This window comes from Saccopteryx bilineata, chromosome 2, assembly GCF_036850765.1.
Source record: "Saccopteryx bilineata isolate mSacBil1 chromosome 2, mSacBil1_pri_phased_curated, whole genome shotgun sequence".
Classification (NCBI taxonomy): Eukaryota; Metazoa; Chordata; class Mammalia; order Chiroptera; family Emballonuridae; genus Saccopteryx; species Saccopteryx bilineata.
The window spans coordinates 48407786-48426350 of record NC_089491.1 but is presented as its reverse complement, the minus strand read 5'-3'; positions in this window follow the sequence as shown (position 1 = coordinate 48426350).

The following is an 18565-nucleotide window of genomic DNA, read 5'->3' as shown; positions in this document are numbered from 1 at the left end:
CCAAAAACTCCTTCCAGGAGTAGGCATGGTCCTGATGTGGATTAAGCCTCAGGGGTATAATCTGCTTTTAACAATGATCTAGAACAGAGGTCTCAAACTCGCGGCCCGCCCACCAATTTTGTGCGGCCCGCAGACTGGCCCGCAGATTAATCCACGAAGTTTGATTAGTCTGCGGGCCACACAAAATTGGTGGGCGGGCCGCATGGGAACGAGTTTGAGATCCCTGATCTAGAATCTCCACAAAAATGAATTATACATGATGTAAACTATCTTAATACTAGTCTATGAAAAAAGTTCTTCACATCCTTTATATTCATTATGAGACATGATTAGAGACAATATATAATATTAATAAATCGAGTTTTTAGGAAGGATAATGATCAAATACAAGAAAAAATTGTTTAAAAAATCACTATTTGGGCCTGACCAGGTGGTGGTGCAGTGGATGAAGGACTGTTCTGGGATGCTGAGGACCCAGGCTCAAAACCCCGAGGTTGCCATCTTGAGTATGGTCTCACCCAGCTTGAACGTGGGTTTGCTGGCCTGATTGTGGGATCACAGACATGACCCTATTGTCACTGGCTTGAATAAGGGGTCACTGGCTCAGCTTGAGCCCCCTGGTCAAGGTACATGTGAGAAAGCAATCAATGAACAACTTAAGTGCCACAACTACAAGTTGATGTTTCTCATCTTCTTTTCTGTCTGTCTCTATGTCTTTATATCTCTCTTTCTCTCTCTCTCTCAAAAACTAATTAAATAAATAAAAATCACTATTTGGTCCATTGTGTTTCCCATTATGTTTCAGTTACCAGAATGCTCTAAATGAGATTTAAGTCTCTCTTTTAAATAATACATGAATTTATATTTTTAACGTAACTACTTTCTCATCACTCTACAAGTTTTTTCTATCTTCTGATATTCTCTTCTACTTTTAATGATATTTCTACACACATATCATTATCCCCTCATATCATTTTGATAACAGACTGGGAATAAACCATAAATAACTTGTTTTAGCAAACTCATCACGTAATTTATGAAATTCATGTTGATGAAGAGAACACTAAAGGCGTAAATTTATGTGAATAACTTTTCTTTTTGTAAATCAGAAGCTCCCCTCAAGGTTATTGAAACATATGCTTCCAAATTTTATCACATGAAAACATAACTATGTAGAAATTAATCTCATGGTTTTAACATCATCTCTATACTTATGACTCCCAGATTTATGTATCTATTTTAGAACTTCTCTTCTAAACCCCAGACATGTGTATTTAACTGCTTGTTCAAGAGCTCTGTGTGGGCATGTGAAAAACAAATTTAACATGTTTGTTGAAAAACTTGGTGTTCTTCAAAAAAACCCTGCCCTTCTATAGTCTGTCCAATCCCAATACATGGTTAACTCTGTACGCCCATTTTAGACTGGAAACTTGGAGTTATTCTTCTTAACTCCTCTTTTTCTCACAACCCACATTCATTGCATCAGCAAATCTGTCAGCTCAACATTTAGATTTTTTCTAGAATCTGAACACTGGTCACTATAGTTCTACCATAGTCCTTACCACCAAGATCTCACCTGGGTTATGGCAACATTCCCAGCTTATTTTATTCCCAATATTTATTCTGGACAAATTGATCAGAGTGATGTCTTTAAAAACCTTATACAGGTTATGTCACTCCTCTGCTTGAAATCTTTGATTCTGACTTTGTTTACATTTTAGCTAAACCAGCTTCCCTGTTGTCCATTGAACACTCTGGGCACATCCACACTCTGGGTTCTGTGCACATGTTGTTTGCACTCTTTCTCCGACATCCATGTAGCTGACTCCCTTATGTCTTCCCGAATTGTTACTTACTTTCTTAGTAAGTCCTTCTCTGATTAGTCAATCTAAACTTACACCTTCCCCATCTTCATTTTCCTTATATTTTCAATCGCACTCATTGGGTAGACTGTTATTGTTTTATTTGTTTATTGGTTTATTGTCTCTCCCCCTTTTACTAAAATACAAAGTTCTTGAGATCAGGAATTTTGCCTATTTTGTTTGTTGCAGTATCTCCACTGCACAGAATAATGTTTGATATATAATAGGCACTCAATGGATAATTTTTGAGTGAATAGATAAATGAATGAATAAATAAATGAATGAAATAAGTTAAAGCCACTATCTTAAAAAAAAAAGCTAGTTTATAATAACAGATCAGTTCGATGGGAGTGGAAGGAGACAAGCCAGAGGTGTGCACTGACCATGCTCTGAGGGGCACAGCAGAGAGGTCAAATGATATTTCAGGATAATACAAACACTTAGATTACAGTGAAGAGTTTGAACTACTTCATGAGAATGTGCCATTGGTTATTTTCTGTATTTATCTTGATGTCTTTGAACATAAAAACTTAGTTTTTCCATGAGAAATCAAATCCAGGAATGAACAAATGTATGTTAATATTTTATTTTCAGAAATAATTATCTTTGTGAAATTTCAAATAGCATTGCCATATGAAGACCTTCAATTTTTTTTTCTTTGTGTGTGTGTCTTAGGGGTTAGAAATGGCAGAAAGTACTTAGAAAGTACATAGCAAACATCTTAAATACTCATTTTTTCTCACATTTTTATATTAAAAAATTTTCAAAATGGCAGAAAAATTTAAAAAATAGTGTAATCAACAGTCACATTTCCTTTATTTAGATTCATCAACTGTTAATATTTTTATATATTTACTTATATATATTTTATCTCTATATACTGTAATCTTATGAGACTACTGTCATAAATGTAACCTGTCATTGACTGAAACGTTGTTATGCAGTGAATGACTATATTTATCTAACTCCCTGAATGCATTTTCTTAAATCATATGAAAGTTAAATCATAAACATAACATACACCTCTTCTAATTATGTCTGCTAAAAATAAAAACACTTATTAACCGGAAGACTGTTCTCATATATAAAAAATGATTAATTTAATAATATTATTCAAAATATACTTTTATATAATTTCTTATTCCTGAAAAGAAATGTCATTTATGCCTACTTATCCAGGAATTAATCAAATTTTACTCATTGAATTGATTAGTATTTGTCTTTAGTCTATTTTAATCTGGAACGCTATTCTCCCCACCATTTTTGTTTATTTGTTTTTTTATGGCATTAACTTTACTTATTTATTTATTTATTTATTTATTTTTGTGACAGAGACAGAGAGAGACAAAGAGAGCGACAGATAGGGACAGACAGACAAGAAGGGAGAGAGATGAGAAGCATCAATTCTTTCTTGTGGCACCTTAGTTATTCATTGATTGCTTTCCCATATGTGCCTTGCCTGGGGGACTCCAGCAGAGCAGGTGACCCCTTGCTCAAGCCAGTGACCTTAAGCTCAAGCTGGTGAGCCTTACTCAAACCGGATGAGCCTGTGCTCAAGCTAGTGACCTCGGGGTTTCGAACCTGGGTCCCCCGCATCCCAGTCCAGTCAGATGCTCTATCCATTGTGTCACCGCCTGGTCAGGTGGCATTAACTTTTTTTAAAGAGTCCAGGTAAGTAGCACTGTGAAATATTCCACACACTGTATATGTTTCATTACATTTAGATTTATGTAAATGTTTTTTGGAAGGAACACTCTATGGGTCCCAAATACCCTTCTTATTACTTCACAACAGAGACCACTGATGTCAGATTGTCTCACTATTGGTTTTGCTAAGTTTTATCACTTGATTAAGGTAATGACTGCCATATTTTTTTATTGTAACATGTTTAGCTTTGTAATTAATAAGTAGTCTGTGGCATAAGGGTATCCTTCTTGAAAAACATCTTTCTAGAAAATCTGTTTTATAAAAGATAAAAGAAACTATAAATTCCTGCAACTGTAAGTAGTGTAGTGGTTAAGTGAGTTAAGGAATGGGGATTCTTCCTGATGTTATGTAATCCATTTATGTATTTTATTGACTATTTTATTATTTTTAAAATTGTTTTACCCTAGCCAATCTTGTGGGAATCTAGGCTCTAGGAAAACAGGACAATCTGAGAGGCAAGACATAATGGGGTCCTGCCCCCCCCACTCGACTCTCAGAGGCATCTATGCTAGACTGCTTGAGTTTGGAATAAATCCATGACTCATCCATGCCCCAGGCATCCTGGGCCAGTGAAAAACTTGTGATGGGGCATTAAGAAAAGTTGCATGCAGTTTTACCAGAGCCACCTTAGCTGGAGAGCTTGGTGTACAAAAGAAAATTATTTGATTTACCGTATTTCATAGATATTAGAAAGATAAATATTAGAAATTACTCTTTTTAGAAAATAATACAACATTACAGAAGCAAAATAAATCATCCATAATGATAGTATCTAGTTTCACAAGCACTAATGTTCTTATGTGCACAATATGCTCACCATTAAGATGACATGATTGGAAGGGGACAGTGAGCAAGCTCTGGGTTTTTATTACCTTTTTTTCTTTTGGTCCAGAAAAAAAGAGATAATGATGGTTTGATCACAGCGTTGTCATAAAAATTAAATGAGTCAGTGCGTTTGACAGGCATAGCACAGTGCTTCGGTATGTGCTGGGAAGTATTGAATGAATATGTTTCACTAATATTATAGTTTTTATTATATAAAAGTCCACCCCTTTTTTAAAAAGCTGGAAAATAGTGAATATAATTTTGAAGAGCTCTGAATCTTTTACCCGTTGCAAATATAGGCTTATGTTTAGTTGTCAGAGCAGTAAACTTGACATTTTCCTCTTCTTAATTTGGTTTATTGAATAGATTATTTTAAGACTGAATTTCAGAATAAACTTGCATCATAGCTTATCTCATTTATATATGGTCACACGCATCATTCTATGTCCTCATATTTACAATGAGATTATCAATGGCTATTCTATTTTATATCTGGATATATCAAGAGGACTAATTCTGTTTTAGAAAAAATAAGCCACTAAGAGTTCCTAATTTTCTAAACATATAGAAAACTGATATTTATTTCTCAGAACATACAACAAGGAATCAAACCAAAGTTGAACTCTGCAATTTGATATTGGTATTCAAAGGAGGTTGATAGTTTGGATTCTCTAAATAGTGACTAGTCTTCTAGGCAAAACAGTGTTTAAGGACTCCTGCCAGGTTTAAAACTTTTATTCTAAATGGCTTATATATTAAAAGATTTGAATGCAGGGTATGTTTTACCAGAATTAGTCTTTTGAAAGTGATTGCATAATATGCAGATGAGGGAAAAGACACAAGCAGAGGGGGCCCAGGGTTCGTGAGGCAGGTTGCCTGTAGCCGCCATTGCCATGACTATTGCCACCGTCAACACCACCCTCACCTCCACCACCTCCATTAAAACCACCTCCACCACCTCCATCACCACCACCTAAATCACCACTACCACCCCCACCACAAGCACAACTACCACCATAACCACCATCATCACCATCTCCACCTTCACCTCAACCACCACCACCTCAACCACTGCCACCAACTCCATCACTACCACCACCACCGCCACTTCCACCACCTCAACCTCCACTTTGACAACCTCCACCACCAACTTCACCTCCACCACCACCAGCACCACCACCACCTCTACCACCATCACCACCTCCACCATTTCCACCACCACAACTACCTCCATCACCGCCACCTCCACTACCTCCTCCACCACAACCTCCACCATCACCTCTACCACCTACACCACCACCACCTCTAGCACCTTTACCACCACAATCACCTCCATCACCACCATCTCCACCACCAACTCTACCTCCACCACCACCTCCACCACCTCCAACACCACCACTTCCACCACCTCCACCACTACCTCCACCACCACAACTACCACCACCACTTCCATCACCACCATCACCACTAACATCATCTCTATCTCCACCACCATCTCTACCACCTCCACTACCACCACCTCCACCACCATCACCACCACCATCACCACCTCCACCACCACCACCACCACCTCTACCACTTCCACCACCACCACTACCACCAGCAGCACCTCCACCAACATCTCTACGTCCACCACCACCTCCACCATCACCTCTACCTCCACCACCTCCACCACCACCACCACTACCTCTATCACCTTCACCACCACCTCCACCACTCCTACCACCTCCACCACCACCTTCACCACCTCCACCACCTCCACCACCGCCTCCACCACTACCTCCATCTCCACCACCATCACCACCACCATCACCACTACCACCACCATCACCACCTCCACCACCACCATCGCTGCCACCACCACCGCTTTTGCCATCACTACCACCTCCACCACCGGGATGACTGGGCTACGGGTTCAGAGATAAGGGAATTAGATCTTTGTTGAGCTAAACTCATAGATCTTGGTGGAATAAAGAAAAACAGATTTTTTTTCCACTTTCACTTCTAGTTTCATGTCCTCCTCCTCCTCTGACCCATGTGTAAGGATATTCGTACTTAAAGCAAATTAACATACAGACATCAAGACTGAGATCTTAACCTTATTATCTCCACTAGCAATCAAAAGCCAGATGACATTACTGGTGTGGCTGCACCCAGAGCATATTTGGCTTTCTCTTGATATCATCAGAAGGTGTCCAAACTCTCAGGTAATTATTCCTTACAGAGGTATATTAGAGAAGAAGCATGTGAGTTACTCTCCAATTATCTTGCAATCTATCGCTTATGATGACATTGATGATGTGAGCTGCCTGCATCCCCGAATAATGCTGAGAAGGCTGTTGGTTTGAAAACTCCAGGAACATCCCCTTACTGCAACTGAGATATCCAAATGAATATGTGTGGCATACTGACATGATTGATAAGGATAGAAATATTTTTTAATCAAAAATACTTTCCTAACACACACACTTGTGAGTAATAGAAGAAATCTCATGTGTAGTTACTGTTAGAATATCATATTTTATAGCAATCAGGATCATTATTGTGAATATCTCGGCATATATAGAGATGTGTATGGTGATCACATTCTGACATAGTTGAGAAACTATTGAAGGCAGTGAATGATGGAGTGACCCCTACCTAGGTAAGGAATAACTTGGAAATTTGGGATTTAGCTTTGAAAAAAATGTTTGGTTTTTATTAGTGCAGGGTGGTTTGGGGTTTGAAAACTCCCAGCATGCCAACCTATTAATTCTATGACATTATAGCAACCAACTTTTACTGAATAAGAGACCACCTTAAAATTTAAACACTTAAGATAATGGCATCCAATTATTTGGCTCATGATTTGTGGCTTAATTTCTGCTAGGCCCCACTAGGTAGGTTGTCTTCTTTTGGGATTGGGCTCTCTCATTTTATCTATGGTCAGCTTTTGGGCTGCCTGAAATGGCCTTAAGTTGCCACAGTCAAGTCTTCCAAAGTTTTCCATCCTCTAGTGGAATAGGTCAGGCTTGTTCACAAGGTAGAAGGGCAAGTTTCTGAGAGAGTAAGCAGAAATGTGGAAGGTGTCTAAAGGCCTGGGCTCAGGACTGGCACAACTGTATTTCTGCCACGTGTTGCTCACCAGAGAAAAATCACAAGGCCAGCCTCAGTTCCAAGGTTGTGAAACTAGACTCCATCTCAAGATGGAAGGCACTGCCAAGTCACATTGTAAAGATTCTGATATAAGGAGAGGAATATTGCTCTTATTTTGGTAAATAGTCTACCAAGGACTCCTTCAAGTAACTGAGGTTTAGTATGGTGATTCCTGGGCTCTTTTCAGGTCTATGAAAGAGACAACTATCCTTTGGAGCTTTCTTCTAATCATTTTCCAGGAATAAGGAAAAACCAATGGCCCAATATTGATTTCTTACAAAATATATTAATGAATGTAGAAGCCTGTCCTTTAAGGTAACATAAACCAGTTTCATGAGTAGGATATGAGAAACTGTCAAGGGTTTCTCAAATGTGTCAGGAAATTGGAAGGGTCAAAAAGAGTAGTGAAATCTTAGCTGCAGCTAGCTGGTATTCTTGGCCAGTGGAGGCGAGTTGGGCGATTTGTAATGTAATCAAAGCTGAGGCTGGAGTTTGCCATGCACGATTCCTTCTGGAATCTGTACAAAATGCTTCATACTTATTTTTTTATGTTTAATTCTGCCTATAAGCTAACTAAAATAAATAACGGTGAAGTGTAATGTTTTGAAATGATCCCATAGTTTTCAAGTGCTCTTGAACTGGAAAAGCAACAGGACTCTATGTGCTCTTCTCTACCAACGAAACACTTGTTTATGCTGCCTGCAACAGTTCTTTCTTAATTGACACTTGGCTTGATATCCTTTTAAATTATTAAAGATTGGAGGCACTCATTAAATGAGAGATTAAAAGACATGGTAGACACAGCTAATTAATAAAGACCCAAGAAGGGACATGAAATGTGTTTTTAGCTAAAGCTTTAGTGGATTATTAAAGTAAATGAATAGTTTAGTGATGAGTTAGTCAGAGATAATCAATGGAGCAAAACTATGGAGAAGCTATTTGAGTCTAGATTTGAATCATAGTTAGAGACTTACAGCTCCTTTTCATTTCTTTTCATTTTAGACCCTTCAGTTGCTAATTGGTCAAGAAATTGAGTCCAAGCTCTAGAGCTAAGGAGATGACTATAGGAAGGAAGCTTTTGTCTTTGGGGGGAAGGTCTGCCTGGCTACACGTTAGCAGATCACTCATCACAGTGAGTTCTTTTGTGGCAGTGAATGATTTACAGGCTCTCATGAATCATTCTGGAGGCAAAGCTCTGAGGAGGCGTATTTTCTACTTCCTCACTTCCTGAACTTTTCAACCTCTCAACTGCTTCTTTAACTTCCAAATCATGGGCAGTGTATTATTTTTGCCTGCTTACTAAGAGGGAATATTGGATGTTGACACAGCCACTGCTGGCTGGTGAGATTAGTAACATGATACAGAGATTTTCACCACTTAAAAGTCACTGGTTCTACATGGCTCAGATAGGTAATGACTGAAAGTATTCTGACCTGACAGCTGTTTAGAGGCCCATCTGAAGTGAACTATTTCTCAGTTCGCCTCCAGACAGGGGACATGTTGCTGCTAGGATTGGAAAATGTCATCTCGGCTGGAATCCTACAGAGCAGCAAGGCTCAATGTTGAGTCATCATCACGAAGGCTAAAATAACATGTTCCCTAGAATTAGGAACATTTGGCTGGCTTTTATGTAAAGGTTTTGAGCCTTGTGGAAAAATAATATTGAGTTAGTTTCTCCCCAGAGTCAAAGTCATTCTACGGACAAGTTTAACACTTAGTTGAAGACACCAGGGCAACGTTTAACATGTTGCTAACAATTGATGAAAGCTCCAGATAAGTTGCTTTTAATGTCCCTTCCTTGGCCCTTCAACAATTAGCTACATCTACCACGGTTTCTAATCACTTATTTAATGGGCATCTCTGATTGGAAATAAGTGTCTGCCAGACACTTAAGGGATGATTTAGGCTCTAGAGAAGATGGGGTTCAGAAGGTTTAAATCATTGAGGACTCAGTGATTTTCAGCTTCACAAAATTTATGTTGGAAAGGAACATAGTTCAAAGACAATAAACAAAGCAGATTGCAAAGGAAACTGTGAGAGTCAAATGGGATGGCGATTAGAGAAATGGAATAGGACACATTGGCTAATAATAAAACTTTGTTTAAAAACCATATGATGCCTGACCAGGTGGTGACACAGTGGAAAGAGCTTTGGGCTGGGATACAGAGGACCCAGGTTTGAAACCCTGAGGTTGCTGGCTTGAGCATAGGCTCATCTTGCTTGAGTGTAGGTTTACCAGCTTGAGCGTGAGGTTGCTGGCTTGAACCAAAAGGTTTTTGGCTTGAGCACAAGGTCGCTGGCATGAGCGAAGGGTCACTTGCTCTGCTGTAGCCCCCCAATCAAGGTACATATGAGAAAGCAATCAATGAACAACTAAGGTGTTGCAACAAAGAATTGATGCTTCTCATTTCTTTCCTTTCATGTCTGTCTGACCCTATTTGCCCCTCTCTCTGCTTAAAAACAACTACAAAAACAAAACATGAATTTCAAGTGGTTGTGGTAGGGGGACATACTCTAACTGCAAAGTTTCAAATTGTTGAGTATTGTTCTTTTTCTAATTTTGTGCCTGAACATATATTAAGGCTCTAACAATACTTTCTGTAATATTACCTTTTTTTTTCTCACTGTTCAATCATTATCACTGTATCCAATGCATGCTTACTGTAAGAACTGTAAAAACTCATTCCTGATTTTATATTAAACTTTGTTTGATGTTAGTACACAGTATGCAAAGACTTTTATCTGTGGCATTAATTTCTTATGCCTCATCTTTGCAAATTATAATGGTTAAATACGTTATCACAGGTCTTTCTCATACATTTGTGTCTTAGCTTCAGAGCTAGTCTATGTGTGTCTCCTGGATCATCAGCATTTGTATTACCTGGGAGCTTGTTGGAAATGCAGACTCTATATGGGTCTACCCCAAACCTTCGCATCAGGAGGTCCGTTTTAGCAACAATCCCAGGTGACTCATAGGCACATTAATCTGAGCAGCACTTTTCTTAATGTATATCATTGAAATATGCATGATGATTACAGAAGATTGCATCCAACTGAAAAAAATAATCAATTGCCATTTTCTTTCAAGAAAGAAAAGGACATACATATTTAACACAACATCTTTCTTGATGCCTTTTATTGGGATGGCAGTTTTTATCTGGAAATCAGTTTATATCTTCTGAGTTTATTGTGCAACTGACAGAGAAGCAAATAAAAAAATACCAAGTAGTCCAGTTAAAGTAATTTCTTTCATTTTATTCTGTCAAGAAGTAATTTTTTCAATCAAAAGTATCAAAAATAGGAATGGAAGTTTGCTAGCATCTTTAGTGTAAGTATTTTCATCTGTCCAGCCAGTATTTACAGAGCAAGCACATTAAACTTGCTATTTATAGAAAATCCCGGTCAAGGCGTCTCCAGTTGTATTGAGTCCTCTGGGAAACTGAGGTAGCTTGACACCTGGATGTTTCCACATGACTAGTAATGCTGGAACTTGAGTGAATGGTCTATAGTTACACATGTTTTCCTTCTGTTGTCATAACTGATAGCTTCATTCAGACTTCATTTGAATCCTGGCTAGAAATACCTACGTAGTTTCCTAAAAACAAACCATGTTAATAAAAACCAAAGAAGACCAAAGAACGGACTCAATGAAGAAAACTTTTTCCTTTTTCTCTTTCATTTTGCATTAATAAAAGGGGGGGGGGATTCTTGGGTGTTGGAGAAACTACCCGTATGGTGATTTTCTCCACATTGTGAAGTGGGGAATAATGTTAAGCAGGATAACTCTAGGATCTGTTAATATACATCGATACCAACTGCTCTGTCCTGATATAAAGATATTGGCTTTAGAGTTTTCAAAGAGTCAGACCCACAATGGTAAGCCTGCTTTCTTCTGATTGTGGTAAAACTACATCCATTCCCTGCTGGCAGCTCAAACAGCTTTCTCTGGGAAGTCTTCCTGGTAAATAGTGTTTTTTTTTTTTTCTTTTCCTTCCCTTCCCCTTATGTCAGTCAAATACATGAAACTCCTGAAGCTCACCCCTCTCCTAATGTCCACATCAAACCCCATTTAATTGCAATAATGGGAATTTCCTTCTAAGCCGTTCTGAGGGATGGTTTTATCTACTGGGAAGCAGAGCTCTTTCCGCGCAGCAGCCAAATATAACTATCTCACGATGCCCTCTCCCTTCCCCTTCCCTCCCAGGACCTGGAGCAGAAGATCGGATCAACTCAAATATCTAAGAAATAGTGCTTTCTGCTGGCTGTTATTATTTTGTTCATTCTTTTTAGTGACCTTAATTTTTCGCCCTTCCTCCTTGTTGCAGTAACAGCCTAAAAGCATAGAGAAATGCAGGAACCCACCACCACACACTCAGACGTCTGCTTGTCATGCCTTCTGTTTGTATTTTTGACTGTTTGGAAATTAATTAAGAGATGTTGATTTCAAAGTGCTTTTTTTCCCCCCTAAGTTTCTCAAATATTTAAACAATTTTTTACACATTTTCCAAAAATTTCCCCTTTTCTCTCTGTATGTAATAAGATTAATTATGTGAGGTGCACCGCTGCTTATCCCCATGAAAGAAAATCTAAAACGAGGGATTTCAGCTTCAAGAAGCCTATTTTGTCCTGTTTCCGATGTTCTAAAGGGATTAATTTACCATATCGTATAGCCCTGGAAGACTGTGATAATTGAAAACATCCATATTCATTGCATGTTCAAAGGGATCTGTCTGACTTTGTAATGTAAAAAGTGCATTTTTAACCTGAACGGGGACCTGCATCTGCTATTGCTTAATCCTATTAGTCCAACAGTCCCAAAGCTTTAGTGTATAATCATTAGCTCGTGTTAATCCTGAGACATGCCTCCAGCTTCAGCCTGTCAGAAGGAATCCCTGCAGGGAAAATGTGGAGGTGCTGATAGCACAACACCAACTAATCTTATCTTAAATGCTAGCAGCAGCCTCTATCTGTGATAGCAAGGGAATTAAAAACGAATTTTTTATGGGCATTGGATACCAGGGTGTTCTTTCCCCCCACCCCATCTCTCTCTTCTCTCTTCCTCTCTCTGCTTTTTCCTTGCTGTGGTTTTCCTAGATTCTTTGTTAAGGTGATACTAGTGATGACAGAACAAGCAGGAATGGAAGGAGAGTGGGGGAGGGGAAATATTAAAGATACTGTTTCAGCAGTGGAAGCTTCTTGCTAAGTCACTTGGGATACTTGCCAAGTCTTCTGTCATTCTTATTTCTCGACCTCAGAAAGTCAAGCCAATCCTGTGCTTTGTGCTGCTCTGGATTACAATGTAAAATGACAAAATATGTCTTCTGGTTGTCATTCCCTCCCATGGCATGGCCTCCTGGGAGTCTGAGAGCTGGGTCCCCGGGCCCCGACAGACACTTGCCCGAGTAGAGAAGTCAGTGGCCATAGAGGGCAAGGCAGTGAGGAAGGTGGGGAAGCAGGTGACCATGGGAAGTTGGGAGTGAGGAAAAATGTGGGTAATGCTGTAATAGATTTATGAAAAGCTCCCCAAGTGGAGTTTAAAGCTGTATATTTCAGAGCAGAGTAGAATGTGGGTAAAGAGCACCTTCAGTTGGGCAGTGGAGATTCTTTTAGAAAGTGAAACAGAATATTTAGTTATTTATGTAACAAACATCAATTTAGCAATTATTATGTGCCTACCACTAGGACTCCAACAGGGATTTTGGTGCCTGCTCTCATAGAAGTTAGAGTGGTGGCCGAGAGCTGCTGGTAACCCAGTGAACAAGAAAAACAGTCGCATAATGATTACTAATTGTGATAAATGTTAAGGTGCTCTCTATTCTGATCTCTCTGCCTGATATTATACACCCAGCTTGGCCATCAGTAAAATGCCTCCAAAGGGGCAATGTTGGGAGTTCTATGATACTCCTTTTTATACAATTTATTAAAATAAACTACTCACCTTCTCAAGAGCCTGTAAGTAGCCAAGGACTTATCCTTTATCTCTATTCATTTAAGTTTACCCTGTATGAATTAACATTTAGAGATGTTTCTAAATTTGAGCATTTTTATAATGGCATGAATTTTGGTAAAGTGACATAGATACAATGCAAGTGATAAATAAAGAGTGTAATTTCACTTATGCTGGTATTCCCCATCGTGTAGTGGTTCTTACACTCTTGGTGTTAACGCAGGATGAACAAACATGTTTTATTTTAATTTTTATATGAGTCCTGTTAAAGGCATCATTTATTTATAATAGTGATTTGAAATGTCTTTTTGAAATCCATATAAGTAAAAGACAGTGAATTGTCCTTAAAATAGTGAGTTATAAATATCATAGGAGATGTGATTAAGTGGCAAAAATCTTAAATATGGCACTTGGATGACTTAATGTATGAACAACTGCACAACAAAGCTACTAGTGTGTAGAATGCAGTAAAGATTGGTAACTATCCAGCCATACTGTGGAGGATAGAGTTGTTGCACCTGCTGCAGGAATATACAGCTGCCTTAGTTAAAGAGCTGACTTAACAGGTAACAGAGTGTTCATTTGATTACAGTTACCAGTTGTAACCTATGTTGCAAGTTGCTTAGACAAGATAAAAGGTGGTAATGACAAATAGCAGATTCTTAGATATGTAAATTGAAGGGTAACACAGAAATAAATATTTATAATCACTTTGGTCAATTTTGATCAGTTCATTTGTTATTTTTGTTTACTATAGCAATATATAACTATATGTTAAATACCTTTTTATAATAGCTCCTGAAGAAAAAAAATTAAATTTTTATTAGCTCCTAAATAACTCCTTTCCTCTCATTGATATTATTGCTAGAATAACTAGTTATAGCAGAATACACTACACAGAATGAATTTGGAGAAAACCATCATATCATTTGTTTCTTCCCCTCCAAGAAAATGTCAGAAAAATCACCTGGAATTAGATTCTAGGTGTTATCTGGACAAGAATCGCCAAATTACTAATCATAAATGATCACTTTTCATTTCTTTACACATCCTCACTTTGCTATTCCATTGAAAGAGGCTCCTTGGAGTTTATGAAATTAAAAATCAGCAATTAGATTTATTCAAATGGTCAGAGAGTACTCCGCTCAGTGAACTGAGACTTACTCAGCATGCTGCTTGCCAGTGCCTTGCTAGAAACTCTGGGAACACGAAGATAAATTAGACAAAGGAGCTACCCTCCAGGAACTTTCTCTTTAAAAGATGAGAGGTGATATGCACACACCTACTTTTTATAAAGGGCAGGAAGTATAAAAACAGGAAGCTTGGGGAACATGCTATTGCGCCAGCTGGAGAGATAAGAGCATGTTCTGTATCCGTGGTTGCCAACCCTGATGGCACATTAGACTCATCAGGGAAGCACTGCAGAAATATCAGTGTCTGGGCCTCGCTCCCAGAGACTCTGACTCAAGGGGTTTTTGGTGGGGCTCAGTCAGCACTAGATTTTAAAAGCTTCCTATGTGATTTTAATGTGCAGCCAGAGATGAGAACCACTGCTCTAGCTACTTATTGATGACAACTGGGTGGTTCTGAAAAATTTTAAGCGTAAACCATTCTATTTTTCATTAGAAAGCAAATGTCTTGCTGAAATAGCTTAGATTTTGTATAGTCTTAGTATTGATACGGATCAATTTATTTAAGATATTTCATCAAACAAATCTTTTCCTTTGAAAGATGACCTCAAACAATGTATTTTTTAAAATTTTTATTTACTGATTTGAGAGAGAGAGAGAGAGAGAGAGAGAGAAACATAGGTCTATTGTTCCACTTATTTTTGCATTCATTGGTTGATTCTTGTGTGAATCTTGATGAGGGATTGAACCTGCAACCTTGGCCTATTAAGAAGATGCTCCAACAACTGAGTTGTCTGGCCAAGGCCTCAAAGAATGTTTTAAATAAATTACTGTAATCAACTACTTAGTTCCTACAAGACACTACGCACAACCACATTCATTAACTCATTGACAATATTAGAAAAAAAAATTTATTAACAACAGATACAGATTTTGTCTACTTTTAAAGGTAAATTATTTAAAAAAAAACCAAACAAAAAGTTTTAATATTCTTTCAAAATTCTAAGAATTGATTACATTTGAATTTTTCAAATTTATTTTTCTTCTATATAGAATTTTTTATCCTTAACAAAGATCTCTACACTTAATTGTTGTAGTAAAAGAGCTACCATACATGGCTTTGGAAGGACTGTCCTGAGACTCGCTCACTGTAATAGTATGAATGTTTCAAACCCATCTTGGACTTATCATACTGGCTTGCTTGCTTCCTGTTGTCCCAATTACTTCTATGAAGAGAAACTTGGATGCTGGAAAGTAGTGTTGCCAAATGGAGATACTAGGAAAAAGATCTCTTATTTTCTCCTTCAGGCACCTCATTAAGCAGAGAGCTTCCTGAGAACTCAGCCTCCAGCATTCTGGAGAAACTAATGTAATGCTCCTTTTCAAATTGTCTAGTTTATTCTTTGTTATGCATTTTCTTCAACTGTGAAATACCTGGCTCATTTAAAAAAATTTTTTTCTCCTTCCAATTCTTTAGTGCAGTGCTTTTCAACCTTTTTCATCTCTTGGCACACATAAATTACTCAAATCATGTAGCACACCAAAAACTATATTATATTTTTTGCCAATCTGATAAGAAATCGGTATAATTTTGATTCATTTACACTGGACAGCTATTGTGTTGGCTGTTGTCATTTTTTTTATTATTATTTAACTATCTAAGGAAAAAGAGGTCAGTGAAGCTGGAAGCGGGGAGAGACAGTTAGACTCCCGCATGCGCCCGACCAGGATCCACCTGGCACGCCCACCAGGGGGCGACGCTCTGCCCACCAGGGGGCGATTCTCCGCCCCTCGGGGCGCCACTCCGTTGTGAACAGAGCCACTCTAGTGCCTGGGGCAGAGGCCAAGGAGCCATCCCCAGCGCCCGGGCCACCCCCCCCACCCCCCCCACCCCCCCACCCCACCCCCACCCCCCGCTCCAACGGAGCCTCGCGGGAGGGGAAGAGAGAGACAGAGAGAAAGGAGAGGGGGAGGGGTGGAGAAGCAGACGGGTGCCTCTCCTGTGTGCCCTGGCCGGGAATCGAACCCAGGACTTCTGCACGCCAGGCCGACGCTCCACCTCTGAGTCAACCAGCCAGGGCCAAGTACTACATGTTTTGAAAACACTTGCGGCACACTAGTTGAAAATTGTTGCTTTAGTGAATTTGGAAGGGCACTGAAGAGACTACCCAATCCAGGCATGACTGTGCCTAAGTCATGCAATGCAAGCCTACTCTATTTTTCCTTTTTTTTTTTTTTTACAGGGACAGAGAGAGAGTCAGAGAGAGGGACAGATAGAGACAGACAGACAGGAATGGAGAGAGATGAGAAGCATCAATAATCAGTTTTTCGTTGCGACACCTTAGTTGTTCATTGACTGCCCTCTCATATATGCCTTGACCGCGGGCCTTCAGCAGACCGAGTAACCCCTTGCTCGAGCCAGCGACCTTGGGTCCAAGCTGGCAAGCTTTTTGCTCAAGCCCGATGAGCCCGCACTCAAGCTGGCGACCTTGGGGTCTCAAAACTGGGTCCTCTGCATCCCAGTCCGACGCTCTATCCACTGCATCACCACCTTGTCAGGCAATTTTTTTTCCTTTTTTAAAATGTAACTGTTGTACTGCCTGCCAGTAACAGAGATTCTTGGCCAGGTATTTTTTCCATCTTTCTCAGAAAGTCCATATAGATACTGTATGACTTCCTCACTGAGTCTGTTCACATGGGCTAAGCCTACTCTATTTTTAAATTTTAGGTAATTACCCATGAGAAATGGATATAGAAATGAATGAACAAATAGATGTGAAAGCTACTGACATTGCTACATAGTCATCTTTCCCAGTAGCATAGTATTTCATTACTTATTGTTTGTAGGAACAAATGATAGCATATTAACAGCTCTTCTATGACTTCTATTATTAAGCTTAAATAATTAGGAAAGAACTTGTCCCCCTTTTTTAAAAAAGCAGAAAAACCTACCTCTGGGGCATCTTAGGGAATCAATCTAGGTCAAAATGTGGGTAAGAGTCATATAAATGGCTCTTAGAGGCTTGTGGCTGAGACTGTACTGCCTACCAAATTCCGCCTAGTTGCCCTATATTTCCAAGTCTGTTCACAGTTAAGAAAGGGTAGCATGACTAGTTTTTGACAGAAAAATATGAATACATGCATGTCAATTACAAAGAGAAGGAATGTAAAGCCCATGAATAACTTCCAATCTCTCTCTCTTTCCCCCTAACATGGCAACTAAGAAGGCTGCACACTCTAGATGGCCAGTCATAAGAAGGTGGCCCTCTCTGTGACAGGGTGACTGAAGCAGAGCCCCTCTGTTCTCTCACCAACTAACATGGGCCATCTAGTGTGGCCTGAGACATATCAAAGCAGAGAGAATGGTGTGTTGTTGCTGTTGTGGCATAGTTTAGTTTTCTTGACTAATACAATCAATAATATTATTATCCTAATCTTGACTAATTTTGGCTCTTCTCTACATTAAATGATGCTAACTCTGCATATTGTTGTCACTTTTTGGGAATCATGTAAAAAACAACAACCCACTATTAGTAGCTATCACATCACTCTCTCTGGATCCAAGCCTCAGTTTGTTGGGGGGAGAGACTGAAAGGAGGCTGAGAGAGAGGTCTGTCTGCTTAGTGGCCAAGGGAAATATGTTGCTAATGCCCTTCCTGGGCTTGAAGGAAATAATTGGACTCATTAAGTTGCTTCCAGTCCTCTTTACTTTAGTCTAAATAACCCTTAGGTTAATTAGACATGGTTTCTAGCCTCAAGAAATTTTTCTGTGAGTGGTTAGTAATGGAGAGAACAGTCATAAACTCAGTAATTAAATTTTCAGTCTTATTAAAGCTAAGGAATGGCAAACTGCCTGTAAGGTGTCTTGAAAAATCAATAGCCTTTGTGAAACTCGTATCTTATATTAGTAATTCTGCAAATATTAGGTCACAATCAAGTTGCTTCTGTTCAAGTGACAA